The sequence below is a fragment of the Anser anser genome (assembly GCF_964211835.1).
Source record: "Anser anser genome assembly, chromosome: 5".
NCBI lineage: Eukaryota > Metazoa > Chordata > Aves > Anseriformes > Anatidae > Anser > Anser anser.
The window spans coordinates 21,994,779-22,013,310 of NC_139725.1; the positions used below are offsets into that span (position 1 = coordinate 21,994,779).

At 35.4% G+C, this 18,532-nt stretch overlaps 1 protein-coding gene across 3 annotated transcripts in view; it reads left to right on the top strand.

Moving 5' to 3' along the window:
• Window positions 1-18,532, top strand: part of LOC310901080 (uncharacterized protein) — a 59,948-nt gene that overhangs the window by 13,438 nt on the left and 27,978 nt on the right. The window contains exon 3 of one of the 3 annotated variants that reach the window (XM_083840123.1): window positions 14,821-15,420. The exons of 1 other annotated variant lie outside the window; for it this stretch is intronic. The gene's annotated coding sequence lies outside the window, so the exon portion shown is untranslated. Of the gene's footprint in view, window positions 1-259; window positions 5,568-14,820; window positions 15,421-18,532 lie in introns of those variants that run through there. One more of the 3 variants, XM_083840122.1, reaches the window with a different exon arrangement.

Genomic DNA, 18,532 nt, shown 5'->3' on the forward strand with positions numbered 1-18,532 from the left:
TTAAAACAGCTGCTACCTTTCTTCACTGTTAGGATGGTCTTTGAAAACAAGCAGAATATCCCTTACTAGGGTTTTCTGGGAAATAAAAAATTTTGAATAGTAGTAATAATAAAGCACACCTTATACAGGCAAAAACATCTAAATGAAATGTACCTTTACCAAACAATATTTCTTCAGATATGGACTGCATTTTGATATTATTTCATCACACACATATCATTCCATGATCTTAAAGTAAATAAAACAATTTTGGAAACAGGTGCCTAATGATTTGCATTGAGGTTCAGCTATGATGCTACAGGAAGACAAAGATTACTGCTAACCTTTCAAAAGAGGTCCAAAGTTGAATGCTCACTATCAAAATCGTGGACAAATTAAAATTCAATTCCTGCATCTCCTGTAACTTCACATAGAATTGTGTGAGGATCAGTATCTTTGGGAGTCAAACCACTGGAGTTCACAAATGAAGAGAAAGAAACCTAAATCAACCCAATACAGAAACCACTGTCTGAGATGGAATACACTGCCACAAAAAAAAAAAAAAAAAAAGAAAGAAAGAAAAGAAAACAAACAAACAAAAAAACATGCACACAAGTGTGAAGGTTTCCAGAGGGTTTATGGTAGGAGAAGAGAAGCTGTAGAGAAGAAGATGAGTCAATGCCTTTTTCTTTCACCAAGCACTGAAGTTAATGCAAGTGTGCATCTATATTTATTTGTTCAGAATTACTGTAAATGGTCTCTTGTGAAGAAATTACTCAGTCTGAAGATAATTATAGTTACACAGTCATTCAGGTGGATTAGTGCAGGCAAATGGAGAAGGCTCACCTCATCACTAACAGACACAAGGAGTACGTAGTGACTACTACAAACACTGGCTGATCTGAAGCATCCTAGCCTGAAGAGCAGCAACACTATCTGCTCAGATAGCAGATGTGTATGCCATGCTTGAAGCTAATTATTTCTACAGGGTGACAGTATGATGGTGATTAAAAATATATATTAATATATATGGTATATTAGACCTATAAATATATCTTCCCTGATTTATTTGGTCTGAGCTCATCTATAAATTGTCTGGCTTCTGAAGGAAAATGGCAAAATTGTCTTGCATGTAGAGGGATAGATTTCAAGTTAAATCAGTGGCTACAACAAAAATCTAGATGAATGACAGACTGAAGAGCTCAAACAATGCACATTGCAATACACAAATAACAGAGGGCACATGTACATCTTGAACAGATGCCAAACCTGAGATCTAGATGGAAGAAAAAAAGCATTCAGATTATACTTTTCTTCTGAGAAACAAAGAATAAGAAGAGCATTATTGCACAGAGTAGTGGTTAGATGTGCAACATACCTTATTCAACATGAATTTGAGTAATAATGAACATGTAGTCCATTTCAAGACAGCAAACAGAAATAATTGTCTTCCCCAACTATCTGCATTGTAAGTTAAATTCCTTGGAAGAATTTGTTAGTTCCCAAGGTGAAGAAAAAAAATAAAAATCAAGAAAGTGCACAAGAACAAAGCATCACAGAAAACCAACAAAAGAATCATATCAGACTTTTCATGGAGAAAAAGAAGGTCTGCTAATTCATTTGTTTTTTAAAACATCATTAGTAGTTTTCATGCTGCCCTTCGAAAACATGTATAAACATACATACATGTTTTTAAAGGGTACTAACAGAAAAACCAAAAACAGACACCAACTGCAAGATGCCTCTTCTCCACCAGCACCACCACCCTCCCCATAATGGAAACTCCCCATTTTCCATTTAAGTATGTTGAGGTTTGTTTCTGTCTTTATGAAGTGTTTGAGTATTTGAGTCTTGACACTATGATAGGGGGAAATCAGTGGTCTAATGGTATTAAAAGTGAGTACTGAAATAAATTGAGGTGGTTTTTTTTTTTTGTAATAGTGTTTCATTGAAATCAACGGACCAATGCTATAAGATGCAGGTGTCATTGAAGTTTTGGAGATTTGTTTTTGGTAGCAAGCCAGTGAAGTCAAAGGGAACTGTCCACAGAAAGTTAGCCTCATGGTGCTTTTACATTCAATACAGCCTTGTTTTGAGAAGAAAGACTTTATTAAGTATTCATGCATCATCACTTTCACGCAATATAAAAAAGCACAGTAGTATCACAGATGCTGGTGGAGTGACTGTAAACAGATGCTGCCATTAGGTTTTTAAGATGAGCATACAATACCATCTAACATCACACGTCACATAATACTACAGTATGTTTTCAAGAGAGAAATGTTAAGCAAAGTAACGCTTCCCATACTCATTGAACCTCAAGATTTCACTTGCTTGAGAGCCATCAGAATCATACTGAATGAGTCCAATGTCACATGCAAACAGTAGTTATTGGGGACGGGGGACAAACAAACTGCCTACTCCACACAGCCAAACATTCTCTGCCTTTCTCTCTCAAGTGGAAAAGTAGTCTTCTGCCATGTGAAGAAGAATACCTTCACTGTAGCGAAACACGCAGACATTTATAAGGCTCACAACATTTGACTAAGAGAGACTAAGTTTAACTACTTATGAGAAATAACAATCTTCAGATTTATTTGAATTTAAACACTGTTAACTTCTCAAATGTTTAAAAATTCACATAAAAACAGCTGTCACACAACTAGATCCTCCTCTTCTGTGCAAGTTCAGGATGAATTCTTTCCTTTACCATTTCATAGATGCCGTCATTCCCCAAACACTTAATACTATTACTACATTACAGTAGAAAACAATGTCAATGGACGACTACTGTACACAAACATGAATTACATACGTGGAGTATACAAACAGTCCATACTGATTACAGGTTGTATAACTGATGTGCAGTTTTGTTTTTTTCTTCCAACATCTCTAAAATGCTTTCTGTGTTCTGTGGCTGTTTCCCATTAATTAAATATATATATGTGTGTGTGTATATATATATAGTGTAAAATTTTAAGTTTTAAAGCATAAGCGCAACAATTCCAAGTTTCATTGAATGCTTAGTTCTTTACCACCCATGAGTGTCTTTGCATCTCGAAGAATTCTGTAATCAAGGAACCCCTGGAGTGAGAGTACAGGTAATATCCCATCAGCACCGGGACAAAGAATATAACACAACTTAGTTGGTGTATAGGGTAAGAAAAGATAAAGAAAACATGTGAAACCCAGCCAACAAAGGACTTAAAAATCCTAGTCAGATTATGCAGATTAATTTAAGCAGTCTCAAATTTATCCTCCAAAACTCCAGGTGGGCAATGATGAGAAAGAAGTAAAACATTTAAGTGTCCCATCTCCCTTAAGCATAATAGATGAATTTTCTCATTTTGCCTGACCTGATTTACTTCCTGTAGTTATCTCAGTACAGAAGACTCTTACGTATCTTTGAAATCACACTAGCATATAACATTCTTCTGGTTAGCTTGAAAATGTTGATTCTTGACCAACTACATTAGCACTATGCCCTGTTGTAACATTTACACTGATACTCAGTCTTTTAATGTCATCTCTCAATAAAAGTTGTGCAGATTTTCTATTTTTACACTTATATAGACTTGTAATGCAGCTTAATAGAAACAGTTTCAGGGAAATGATTTTTTATTTTTAAACACAAATTTATCTTGCAAATTCACCTAGATTCCAGTCAATAGAAAACTAGTCATTCAAAACTTTATCAAAATCTTAAAACAACAACATATTGCATAGTTGGAGATATTCTTAAAAAAAAAAGAAAAAAGCTACTTTTGATAGAGCAACATAGAGTTACCAAAAATATTGTAATCAAAATGGATATTGATAGAGCATTGCAGTCATTCCTTGTGCAGGTCTCTTAAAAATAGGTTACTGGTTTTGACTGAGAAAATTCTGCATATTAATAGCTATGCACAGAGGAAGGACGATTCACAGTCCCAGTAGTTTCATTTCTGAAGGGCTAGAAGAAACTATTATTATTATTGATGAAAGAATGAGAACTATGTTTTGTCAGTTTAACACATTTTTTTGTTTGTTTTTGGATTTTTTAAGTTGAAGGTAGGTTCTGGATTAATCAATGTGACTTGAAATGGCAGAGATGATAAACCCGAAAGAGAAAGATTTTTAATGGTAGCTGTACCACAATGTTCATTGTAGAAGGGCATTCATATAGTTATGTATGCGTGATAGAACCCCTGTAAAGTAATAACTTTTAATGAACTAACCCTGTTAAAATAATACATTTCTGGGCACCAAACCAAATATGTACAGGAATACAGTTCAGACCTTCTGAATGATAAAGCGGGAAACTAAAAAGAAAATAAAGAAAACTACATAAAAAAATTAAATAGAAAATTGAACTGATAAGCCTGCTTATTTTAAAAGATGTATGTTTTCATGAAATCTAGACAAATTTAATAAGAGAAACATTTCTCAGAATATAGTAATCTTAAAAGATTATAAGAAATAAAACATTTGCCCTAACAAGGTTGCATCTAATTTCATCTCCTATGTTGATTTCAAAAGAATGATACCAGAAATGCACTTGTTCTTTTTAGAGTATTTGTTTCATTGTAGGTATGTTCTGCTTTATTAGTGCAGCACTGCACACTTTGATAGAGATCCAGTCTCTCAAAGCAAACCTTATTCTACTTAAAAAGTATGACACTGTGCAGAGCTTAGATCCCGATCAAAGAGTTTTAAATACCCAACTCTTTTTGAAAATAAGAAGCAATACTACCCAAGATCCAAATCTTTAGAGTTACTGGGTTTTCTGAACTCCCCTGAATGCCAAGGTCAAGTCTCAGGAGGCAGCCAGCATATCGATGCCTCAGATGTATGCTGTCATTCTCACATGACATTCAACTTCTCCCCAGAATTTGGGAGCCAAACCTGGTGATAATATTGAGTCTTATAATGATGGAACTGAGGCACATTTGTTTAGTTTTACATAGCTACTTGACCCATCAGGGAGGAACTGAACTTCCAAGAAACACATCAAACATTCTTTTTTCCTTCCCTAAGCATCAGATTGCCAGTGAAGATGATCCTCAGGAATTCCATTAGCCTATTAAGGCTGTCATTAAGTTTAGATCTTCCAGCATCTCCTCTTCTAACATCAGATCAATATTTTGCCAAAACTCATTCTTGTTTTAAAAGGGAGAAGACTGGGGCTCAAGGAGCTGGGAAGTAACCCATGCAGTGAACAGACTTTCTTTACTTTCAAGGCTATCTTGCTGTTTAAAGATTGTTCAAAAGTGACAGGAAATCAATTAAATTTGGAGAATGACCATCAGGGCTTGAGAAATAAGAGCAGAGTCACAAATACTACAGAATAAAACATCATAGTGAATTAGTTTTCAAAATGCTATTTTGAAGGCTAAGTATTTCTCCCTAAAACAACACTGAGTTTTCACTGTCGTTTTTGTGCCTTTTGCATTCATCATTCCACTTTTCATATATTCTTGTATTTAAAGAATATATACGAAAATAGAATATATAAAGACTGTATATATATATATATATGTGTGTGTGTGTGTGTGTTTTAACCTAGATATTATTGAAAACCTGTTACCGGGAAGGTCTATTATGTTACACAAGAGAGTAAGAATTGTCATAAAGGTAATAATGTTCCATACCAATTGAATGATTTTTTCACCTTTTTATGGTTCCATCCAAACCCCAGACTACCTCTGTCTCCTGATGCTAGCTGTGATGTTACATTCTGCCTTGGTGGACTTGCTCTGAAGACAACTGAATTAAGAAGCAGGTGGTAGTGCTTTGCATCTATGTTTCTGTAGATGAAATATAGATGATTCAGTGCTTCAGGGTCGATAACTTTAGTCTCTATCCTTCTAGCTTTTTCAGAGCTCTTGTGACTCATTGCCATTCTCCTGAAGTCACAGAGAAAGGACAGACTGTTTTAATTACGATCACAAAAAAAAAAATAAATTCTATCAGGCATATGGAGATAACAGCCCAGAATTTTTACAAGACCTTGGAGAAGTTGGATTGCCAGAATTTGAAACTCTGGCAGTTGACTTATTTGAGCTTGGGAGAAAATTTCCTGAGTCTCTGAAACATTGCCAGGAGAATCTGAAAATAAAGTTATGGATATATTACCTTTGCTAAGAAATGGGTGAAAGATGAAAAATAAAGATAACAATAACTGTGGGCCACTAGGAAAATAAAACAAAATACATTTGTAAGAAGTAATCACAAATTATTTTGACCTTGATTTCAAAGCCTCTCCTCATGAGACTTGCTTGAAGTCCTAACCTGTTTGGCTGAAATCAGTGAGATTTTTACCATGGCAGAAAGATGGAGTCTTTGATAACTACATTATAATGATTATGAAGGATTTGTTCCGTAGCACAGTATTTAATTACTTAAAGGTTGTTTAATTTTATTTTTTTTAATGAGCACATGAGGGAAGATGGTGAAGTAAGAAAGCAAAGGTTTTCTGATAACCTGATGAATAACCAAGACATGTTTAAAAATAAAAATAAATAAATAAATAAAGGTAAAACACAGAAATTACTTCCCTAAATGGAAACGTTAGTAGTCCAAACAACTCTATGCCTTAAAGAATATGATTACTCTTACTGTGGTGCTGAATGCCTTTGTTTTTGTTGATTTTCACAGGAATCAGGATGTTGTAAAGAGAAGATTTTATGAGTACACAATATTTACAAAATGTTATAATAACTCAGAGTCTAGCCACATTTAACGTCATAAGAATAAGCTTTATGAAGGAACATATGAAGGAACCAAAAAACACTAACACTTCATTCTCCTTAATTTACAGCTTCATAGCATGGATTTTAACCTCCACTTTGTCTATGGGAAGTACTTTAATGGTATTTAGAAAATACATTGGAACAAAATGCATTGAGTCAGATATGTTATACCAAAAAAGAAGTCTGCAAGGAAAAAAATATCAAAAGCAGAGGGTTCACTTCATACTTAATGGCACATAAAACCTCCATTCATTAATTTTCATCTATAGTAAAGATGGGGGGGGGAGTGGATGCAGGAGAGTTCACAGAAGATACCACGTGGAATAAGGAACGTCAATGAAATTGAGCAATGACTTCTGCACTTTGTGAATGAGAGCTCTGTCTGTGGGAGCATACTGGGGCTCTATTTGACTACATGGAGAGCTATGTCAGACTCCAACATAACACAATTCCCACCAGAATCATGGGTGCACAGCTCTCTCAAGGACCAGAGCTTTTATTTCCCCCCCCCCCCCCTCTGTAAAGAGAAATAACCTAGCAGCAGTGAATTATGAGCAATCATTGACCATTCAGAGTAATAATCAGTTTATTAAGGGAGCTATTTACAAAGGTAGTGCAATTACAGCTGCCTTCTAAGTGAGTGCACACAGACTGATTCCTTAGTGCCTCAAATTCTTTTCTCCTCCAACCTGTTTTTCTCTTACAAATGTATACAGACATATAGGATGAACCCTGAACAAACAAGGCTCAGGGTTTGTGGCTTTCACCTGAGTTAGTTTCCTTACCACTGTGAAGAAATTCAAGAAGGAAAATGGAGATAAATGACTAAAGGATGACAATAGCTGCAATAATACTGCTTCTTGGATGAAAGTCTAAGAAAACCAAAGCCAAGAAATCCACCAAATTCAGAAGCTGTTATTCAGAGACAAACTCTTGTACTTACAAAAACTTGTAGCTTACAAAACTGGCTCCACAAGTACTTTTTAGAAATAGAGACTGCTAACATTACTCTCCCACACAGCTGACCTGGCACTGTGAAGATATAGAGGCAAATTTCAGGTGGAGCAGATGATTGCGTAGCACTTTTAACTTCTTTGTAGGACATGGGTAATCAGAATCAGCTGGATTTACAATGTGATCTTGCTTCCTACATAGAAAGGTGCCCTCCTCTTTGTGAAGCTTGACATGGGCTTCATTTGGCATATGAAACTCTCTGTATAACTTTGTAAATTCATGACTTGTCCCTGTATTTCTGCCTATACAAGGAATCATTTAAGTATTTTCTCACACTCAAGATCAATTTTTAACACAGCAGTGTTAGCTGAAATCAAACAATACTAAACACTACTCAGCCCATAGGTAGTCCTGTTGAATTCAACATCTCCACCCAATTAAAACTTACATTGCTCTGAAATCTTCATTAGCTATCACTGTTCTCTATTAAAGACATAGATAGGAGTTCTCATCCTCTCAGTGCAGATTTTTACTTCCATCATACGTACTATTTCTCATAACCAAACAGGAGTACAGTGTCTTTTGAGGACAAGAGACCAGTGACCAAATTGCTATTGAATCAGTTTAACTATAAGTACAATGAAGCCTAAAGCTGTAGCCATTTGGCAAAGAGCCTTATGTTTTACTGTGGCATGGATTCCCTGCAGAGATTTGGCTTCATCATGAACATCAGCAGCCATCGCCATCACTATATGATTGAGAAGGGGATGGAGTAACAATATCAGAGTAGCATCAGGAAATTCAGATTTTTTCCCCCCTCTTTTTTTCAACTTATTTTTCCACTTCCATGTGTTTTTTATTCTGATTTTGAGGACAGAAATAATCATGCACTTACCCTGTAATAATGTAGTAATCTGTCATATAAATACCCTGCCATTATATGATAATTATGGTTTCATTAAATGATCAACAGCTACCATGTTAGCCAAGAATAATTACACATTTGTGCCCTGTATCTTAAAGTGTTCTCGGCTTTTTTTTTTTTTTTTTTGCCTTTTTTTAATTGAAAAGGAAAAAAAAATGTTCCCTTGTGAATAAGACCACAGTTTGGCCCAATGTATGCATTTATTCAGTATGACTTGGAATGCCACAATCTCCTATTTTGACTTTATTCCACAGCATACCAAGGTCTCATTTAAAGGAACTTCACCACAGCTATTATGGCTGCACATTTTCAAAGTTTCCTGAATAAGGGGCCATTCCACATTACTGCTTTTTTTTCCTTTTCACTTCCAGTGCCAGTTCATTACTTTCCAGAAATTTAATAACACACCAGTGTGTGGATTACAGCTTTCTGTCTGTACAACCTGGTTTAACATTTGACACTGACCCAAACAATCTGGTAGCTTGAAAATTTCTGTGATTGTCCTCATCTCTGAATATCTTCTTATGGTTAATAGTGAGAGACACTCTCTGCTTCTGAAATCTTTTAATTCCTTTAAGTTGAAATCAGGGATATCAGACATAAGGAGCATGTATAATATTCATAGAAGAAGCATTAAATTATACTGAATAGACCAGTGTATGCAGATCTGCAAAATTTTACTATGTAGCCATGGTAAAAAAAATTAACATTTTAGCTGTACATTTTCCTGCTGGTGACTTTTGAGCACAAATGCATGATTATTCGTTACATAAAGCTTTTGACCATTCATTGAAACTGTATGGGTGTCAATTGCTCCAATATTCCGGATAAATACATGAGGAGTGAATTTAGAGTGCAATTCAGTTGCCTTATCACCGCCTTGTAGGCCCCTGAGTTGTCCCAGGGTACTTGAGCCATCCACGCGGAGCTGGCAGGTCCTGCAGGAGACCAATGTTCTCCTGGAGTGGCAACTAGAGCCCAGGGAGGTATCCTTCAGTGGGAAAAGCCACCCCAGCCACCTACATTTGGGCTGTAGAACCTGTGCCTTCTTCCTCCTGGGCGGGCAAGTGGAGCCTAGAAGCTTCAGCTGAAATCAGTGCCATAGGCCCATTTTGCTTACCTGAACCAAGATTTCTTTTCAGATATATATATATACATAAAAGTCTGGATGAGGAAGAAGGGAGGAAGTAAGGAAAGAAGGCTCTTTTAAGTCTCTCCCATGGTATGCATAGCTTTGGCCCATTAATTTCTGCATTTCTCTTGCCACCAACTTTTTTTTTTCTTCTGTCAAATGCCTTCTTTTTCAGACACTTTACACTTTTCAGATACTCTCTTCCTTTTCAACTTTCAATCAATTTTCCTTTTCTAGCTCTTACTGGAGAGTCTCTGTTTTGGTTGTTTTCACCTTTTTGTCAGCATTTTTCCTTTCCTTCTCCTGTGTAATTTAAATTGTCAGTTCCAAAATTTCAGGGAGCCTTCTGTTTCCAACCTATTCATAGAGTCTGATTCAGCATGATAACTTGAGCCCATGCATAACTTGACACATTCATTAAAAATATACATAAATGGAAATATTTGAACATGTGCCTCACAGAACATTTTCCAAAGAATTCCACTTCACTAAAAAGTAAAAAGGCAACGTTATTACAACACATAGTCTGTACCATTTCCTTATGTTTGGAGTAACTCTAGAAGAATCTCTTTTCCTAAATACATATGACGTTTACATGCTAAATGCAAGCAAATTTTCAAATGCAGTACAAACACAATGGTTGAAGACAGTTCGCCTGAAATGTAGACTTTCACCCAATGGAAAATTATTTCTTATGTCCATTTCCTTATATTAAATCTCTTATTAATTTCTTTACTAAGACAAAAAAACACATTCTGTGATACAAATAATTTATTCTAAATTAATAGTATTGTTTGTGTTTTAAGAACTTGACAAAGAATCTGGAAGGGGTTGAGTACTGAAGTCTAGTCATAACTTCAGTTGTCCAGTGGCAGCACCTGTTCATTGACTGCATGCCTGAAGTCACCACAGCAATCTGTTCATAGAGGGTAACACAAACTGTTGTGTACCATGGCTTATTGATTTGTATTTGCACCATGTCACCATTTCAAGTGAGATGCAATATACTCAGTAGGAATAAGGTATCCTAATGCAATCTCTCAGACCATATGGGTCCAGCAATCTGTTGTGAGTACAAATGCCTGTGAGGTAGGTACTTCTTGGAAATAATGAGCAGAAGGATAAAAAAGGGAAAAGGTGTGCAACACAAGAGAACCGAGAGTACACAGATGTAATCCTTAATCTTTGTAAATCATCACAGATGCCATAGGTTATGACACACAGTGAAGTCCTGGGCATACTGCTGAATAAATTAGGAGGATCAGAAAACCCAGAGAATTTCTAGATCCTGTAGAGATATTTGTCTTCTGGTCTTATATTTCACTCAATCATAAGCCTTATTTATAGACACTTTCTAAAAAGTACTTTCCAAGTGGAATTTATTCCCAATCTTTGTTGTTACTGTGCATATATAAAGAAAAGAAAAAAAGCTTTGCAACAAGCAGGAAAATGCAATCAAGGAATTCAAAGCTAGATTTGTAATCCCCCTCCCCAATTACCACTCAAGAGAGAAATCCTGACTGTTGAGAAGGGAAAAGCAGCTCTATCATGTTTTATTTATATATTTATTCATTTTTAAAAAGCTTTGCTAAGAAAGGGAATAATTTAATACCAGGAAACATACAAAAGAAAGATGACCACTGATACTATATGCAAGTAGAGCATACTCAGGTAACTTGACCTATATTTTAAAAAATATATGTTTAGTCTGCCAGCACAAAGGCTGTGGTCTTGCAACTGGAGACTTCTCATTGAAGCCCCAGGGCCCTGTGGACCCCTTCTGGCAGCAGGGTCTGCAGATGGGCTCTGGAGTGGGAAGCAAAGTTGCTAACAGAGCAATAACAACGCTACGGATGGCTTAATTGAACTTTCTGGATCCTTATACACTGACTGTTTAAAAATAGCTGAATATAACAGCTGCACAAAGCTGGCGTCTTTTATCTTTATGTATCAGTCTCTTTTTTCCTTTTTTTTTTTTCATTTATGGCTTGCACATTTTAAAAGTGAGCAAGTTATTAAGGATTTTATTGATGCAAGGGAAACATCTTCTAGTAATATAACAGAAGTGAGGGTAAAACATAAGAATGAGGTGAACAATCATACAAGCTTTGAACTTGAAAACATTTTGTGTTGTAGCTGAATGCCTTGGCAACAAGCCATACGATTTGTGTACAGCCCACATGGGCAGTTCAAAATGCAAATGATAATGATGCAAGGACACTTTCAAACACATTTATTCTGTCACATAATTTGTTATGTAAGTATATATACATGAAAAAAATGCATTTCAGCAATATTAAAGTGAAAAATCAAGTCAGGTAATAAAACTGTTCGATAAAGGTGAAAATAAAATTGTTCCTACGTAACATCACCTTTTAAAGCTGTGTCAAGCTATTGTTTTGTTTTTACCTTCATTTTTTCATTTTTGCTGTGTTTTTGAGAGGCTTTGTCATCTTCTGAAAGAGTCCTCCTTTTCAAAGTGGGAAATCCTGTTTGTAAAGAATATCTCTAAAGAAAAAGAATTTGAAGTGCACATGAAAGGCACTTGAAGTGTGACTATACAGAAGCCTTATAGATCATGTCAGGTGAAACCAGGCAGTGTTTAACAGCGTAAGGAGCTGAACCCTTGTGGGTGGCCCGCCATGGCCCCTGCCAGCCCACAAAACTGGGATCTTCTTCGCCAGTCTCTGGCTTTCAGGTTATCTAATCATGGTTGTTGTTGTTGTTTGTTTGTTTGTTTGTTATTATTATTATTATTATTATTCTCTTTTGAGTTTCCTCAGGTAATTATTTATTAGAAACAATGGGTACTGTCATTCTGATTTCCACCCCAGACAACTACCTTGTACTTTCTTTTTTCTTTTGAATAAACACATTCAGAGTAAACTCACATTAGAATACCAATGGCATTTTAGATACCCTCCTTTATATATACTACAATTACTTTTTTTGGGAGACACTTATGCTAAAGGGTGCTTGATATGTTAACTTCTGCAGTGTTTATTGCAAGGCAATAGAAAAAATACCAGACCATTAGCAGTCTGAGTAATGGCATCTCACATACAAGACTTTTCTTAGTATACAAAGTCTGAAAAGCAGTCAACAAGATAATGTAGAAACTGATTTTAGTTTATGAACCACCAATATTCATTTTTCTCCTGTACAGTCTGCTGGTGTACTACTAATACTATTACTGGCACTACTACTGGTACTACTAAACCATTTGGTATTAAAGAGTAAGACTTGCCATCCTGGGACAGAATACAATACTTTTTCAGTTACACACTCCCAGCAGTCAATATCTTTCTTAAAGTTCTGCTGCCCTACCAAAGTTAGTATTTCTAACTTTTGGACTTGTTTCCTGGAAGGTGCTAAAAATCCCCATTCTAGATGGAGGACAGCTATGCTTCAGCATAAATATATTCTAGTCTGTAGTTAGAACCTATCATTTTCATAATGAAATTCCAGAAATCACTGTCAGTAAGTCAGAAAGAGAATTCATGAAGTATCTGGGAAATCTGAAAACCTAGATTTAAATTCCAGACTGAACACAGCCCTACATCACCCTGCAAAATGTGTCCTGTGGCTCAAAATCTATCCCTAAAAAACATAGTGTGACAGTAAAAATAGGAGAAAAAAAAAAAAAAGCGATCAACAACAAGAGAAACAAGAAAGCTTAAGTCTCCTTTATAAGATCTCTAACCTGAGTGTAACAAAGAAAAACAGATTTTGTGTTTGTGGCTCTGCTAAGATATCCTATAAAATACTTTGTATACTATGGGAATTAATTGTGGTTTCCTTCTGGTGTAACATTTAAACAGATAAAACAAAGGAAGATGCCAAGAACGAATTCAGTCATAGTAGAAACATTGCTGGATTAGATCACAAATTCTGGACTGTTCATGTGAACATGGCATCTAAACACAGCCATTATTTTTCCTTTAATGAGTAAGGGAAAGTTTCTTTAGTTTCAGATCAGCCCTCCTTTGTCTGTATTTTTCAAGGTTACTGGATGACTCAGGCACTTGAGTCTTGTTTCCCAGAGTGACTTCAGCACTTAAAAGCTGCTGAAGGAAAATCAGTGGGATTTATACATAATTTCTTAGAGTGAGACCAACACCTGTATTGTTTACATAGCTATGAATGTTTCAGTTAAATTAGTATTAAAGACTTATTTTTACATGAAGAAGTTCAGATATAGCAGCTAATTGCTTTCTTTTTTCTTCTATTTCTTTGAATAAGTAAAATGAATGACCAGTTTTTAGATCCAGTAGGCTGGAGCTTAAGATGAAGAGGTCTCATCATCTTTGTTCCACAGAATTCCTGAATAATCCTGGAGAAACTGTTTATTGTCTCTCTCTCTCTCCACTGTAGTTCTTTTCATTTTATAATGGAACTGTGATGTCATATTTCACCTCTGTGCAGGGTTGGGTCTGTGTAGTTAAACAGCATGTGGAGTCATACTACAAAAAAGTCTATAAATACATTTTACTTGAACTACATCACTAACTGTAAGTGTAGTCTTCCCTGCCTTGTACACTCAATATTGTCTTTGTCATAAATGGAAGTAGTTAAAAAAGAATTAATTTCTTGAAGGATTTAGCAACAGGTAATTAGATCCCTAGCTGTCTTGAATGGTAAACAGTAAATGGCCTAATGTGATGCAACAAATTGAATTAATTCTGTTCATGTGTATTGTATGCATCTAGGTTTCCTTTTCTCTTCTTAAAAGAAAATAAGTCTAATACATTCAATGTAAAACAAAACCATATGTCATAGTTAATTAAGTAATTGCTCTAAATTGCCATAACTAACAGATGCATGCCTAGGTGCATTCACATTGTGAATCCACAGAAAAGGGCATAAGAGATTAAGAAGTTTCAAATGGAAGAGAGCTCACTAGATGAATTACTTTATCCTAAGTATTGTAAATGGCCTCTCTTACAAGAATGGATACTTTAAAATTCCAGAGATGATAAATGAAGAACTTCATTATTTTAAGACTTTACCCTTGAAGGAAACATCTCTTCATATATATATATATATACAATTTTCCTCCCTCACGCCCTTCCTTTCTGCTCTCTTCTTTTTGGCTGTAGGCACACAAAGGAGTATCATTGTGATCCAGGATTTGTTTGAGAAGATTTCATCTGGAATGGAGTCAAGCAGGGCAGTGGCAGGGGAGCTTTTACAGATTACGACCTGTAATCTGGTTAATACTCTGAAACACAAAGATCCAAATGTTGAGCAGTTTTGGACAAGACCACAGCCCATGTGGCTACGTGCCCTTCAGACAAGATATACTGGAGGCCAAGATGAAAACAGATAACTTTAAAGTCCAAAAATGATATGAAATACTGTTTAGATAGCTACTGACACTTAAATGTACTGTTTTCAACCAGAACAAGATAAACTTCTAATCACAAGACCATCTCTTTTATTCTCTGACACTTTGCATGATATTTCTTCCAGCAATAAAAGGCTGCAGGATATTCTGTGCAATACTTCAAATTTCATCCAATACTAGTGAATACTACAGGGTGGTGGCCATGGTTTGGTGGGATCAAAGCTTTTAATCTCTCTTTTGGAGGTCATCTGGTTCACAGAACTTGTCTCAGGTCCTCAGCTCTTGAGTAAATTTCACACTCTCATGCTAATTATGTAGATACCAGGTACATTTCACATTTCATGCTTAAGGAGTCAGGATGATATCTGGAAAAAAAAAAAGAAAGAAAGAAAAAAAAAAAGCTCTGAATCAGAATTCTGTTTGTCTTTATTGTTAAATAAAATACCAGCAACATTGTTACAGTTAGTAAATTGCTCCTGAATATGTAGACTATGCTGAAGAAAGATTTCCTGGGATGCATGTATATTTTATATGCTGCAGAGGTTCATTTTATAGGGACTTCTGCCACAACTGCTTGAGAACAGGTGGCAGAGCAACAATAGCTGCAAGAGGTGATCTATCATTACATGGGTTCTTTGGTCTTCTTCCTCATCACAGAGCGAAGTATAAAGGCTATGGAGTTCTTCTGCCAATATACTCAGGTGGCTTGATATTTTTACTTCAGATTATTTCCTGTTTTTGTAGCACAAAGGTAAGGGAAGACATGGATTTAGCTTCCTGACTCATTCTTTACAGTAAGTACTGAGGGCTATTAAAAAAAAAAATGACAACACTGTCTGCATTGTAGACTATTCCCTATTTTTATTTTTCTTTTATCTAAATCTAGGAATTAAACATAAAATTTTATTTCATTCAGTGGTTTTCATAATAAAATTCTAAGATCAGAAGGAGCTGTTTTGGATAACTGGGCTAATTTCTGCATAACAGAGAACATAACTTTTAATTGAGCTAGAAAATGTATTTTAGAAAGACATCCCATGTTAAATCTAGGCTCAACATGCCTTATTTTAGAAGATACTGAAAGCTAGATATTCAGAATCAAAGACCTTCCAGTACTTGCATGGAAAATAGCCTGGAAATATGGATCAAAATTACAAAATAAGGAAGCACAATCAAACTACTTTTGTGGGATTTGTCCCACAAACAAGAGAAGTTCTGTGCAAATTTAAGACGTCCCAGGCTAAATTAATCATCTAGATTTCCTCTGTAGTTAATACAGAGAAATAGATATCTCCAGAAATCAATTTATCACCCTCAAGATGGACATCCCAAAGTCTCACGCACCTAAATGTAAGTGTGATGAATGCCATGTTAAGAAAGATATTCACCACAGAAACAAATGAGATGAAAGCCTGTATTTACCCCATTCTATTGATATTAAGAAAAAGGCCAAGGATTTCATCTCTATTTTAACAAAAATATAACACTCCCTGACCTAAGTTAAGTGTCTTACTAGGAGAATTAAAAATAAATGCATTTCCAGATGAAGTTTTCTAGTTGTAATTTTTTAGTCACTTGCTCATTTTACATCTTGTCTATTTGAGTTGATGGATCCTTATGATTGGCTACAGACTTCTATATAGATACTCAAATCTGAGCACTTTGACAAGTTAAATATATATATGAAGAATAGGAAACGGTTTTGTATGTCTTCAACTTTAATTCAAGGCATTCCTGTGCTTTTCTCAGCCTTTTCAAATTTTCCAACACCTTTTTGTTGTTGTTGTTTTGGGAAATAGGCAGGGAAATAATATCAGTAAAAGCCTGTCCAGAATTAACAATACCTCTTTTCTCATACCATCCTCATCCTTTTTTAATCTTTTTTTCAGTTATATTAGCCCTCTTTGCCATAGCTTTACACTCCCAAACAAGTTTATAAAACAGACTAAACCCAAAATGTTTTTAAAAAAACGTTTCATATATGTGAGAAAAAGCCTTAGGATCTTGCTGAAAGTCAGTAGGCACGTACATAAAGCCAGAGTTTGTAGAAAGCTGATCCAGCTTCTGAGAACAGCCCTGCCCATAGATCCAGGAAGAATATTTTCTTAATTTCAGTTTCTCTAGCAGGTCCAGGTCGTTAGCAACACTCTTCAAAGCTGAAAAGCTGATTGCAACTTTTAGAAAGCAAAAAAACTTCTAATCTATGAATAACAAGTAGTGGAAAAGAAGGAAAGTAGGGGAAAAGAATGAGATTAACTATTTATACATAGTAGCCAGAAAGAATCAGTTTTCATACTTTTTATCTTCAGTAAAATCACTTTTAAATTAAAAACATATTTACATAAATGCAGTCACTTGTTGTTAAATAAAACAACTGCAGTTAAATAAAAATTGCAGTTAAATAAAACAACTTGAAATTTGAGATATCTTAAAAATTTATTTATCAACATGTTGTACTGCACTCTTATTGGAAAGAATAAACTTTTCTTTAAGGAAAATAAAGTACAAATGCACAACAAGACGATACTTATTTGTACAAGTCCAAGCTTCCTGTGTGCTGATTTAAATCAATCCACCCTGAATTCAGTCTTTCCAGTCCCTGTGCCTGTGGTGGTAGAGTTTTCTGGCCCTCCTTCAGTTTCTCAGTGTCTTTGTGGTAATGGTTGTGCCTAAAAAGGGAATGCAATGTTCCAAGTGACTTCACACAGACATGCCTAGGGCCTGATCCAAGCCTATTGACAGGGATTGGAGTCCTTCCATTTGCTTCAGTGGGCTTTGAATCAGTTATTTTATAAGGATGTTACCTCCTGGCTTCCTGATGTGATAGACATGCATAAAGAGGCCAAATTTGCAGAGCACCCCCCCCACCCCGTGTTTTTTTTTTTTTACTCTATCAAATAGCATCTTCCTATATAGCTTTCTCTCACCCTAACTTACTGTCTTATTCAAAGAACAGTTTTAGGTCTCCTTTTTAGCTCATGGCATTTAGGATGAATGTACTAATTGTGTTACCTTGTTTTTTGGTTTTGGTTTTCTTTTTTTTCGTTTTTTTTTTTTGTAATTTGATCTGTTCTGATTACTTTCACAAATCTAATTTTTCTAGATTTCCTCTGCCATTACTTTTCTGTCCTTCACAAGTAATGTCTGCTCCTCACAGTTCAACATAATTTATGAAAATTAGTAGCTCTGTTTACTGCCTTTCTGAGATTATTAATGAAGTTTAAAAATGTCATAATGCAGATTTCTGTGGTAATCTAGGATTCTCTTTCATTTTCACAGTGGTGTTGTTTATCAATGCCCTTTGCAGACAGTCTTTCAGGTGGCCATACCTAGTCATAACTGTCTTCCAAATTAAACTAATCTGAATTTGTAAAATCTGCAAGCAAATATAGATAACCTAATGTTTAACCAGCATCCAAATGTAGTACAGCCAGCCCTATAAACTTCACTTACATTCATCAAGA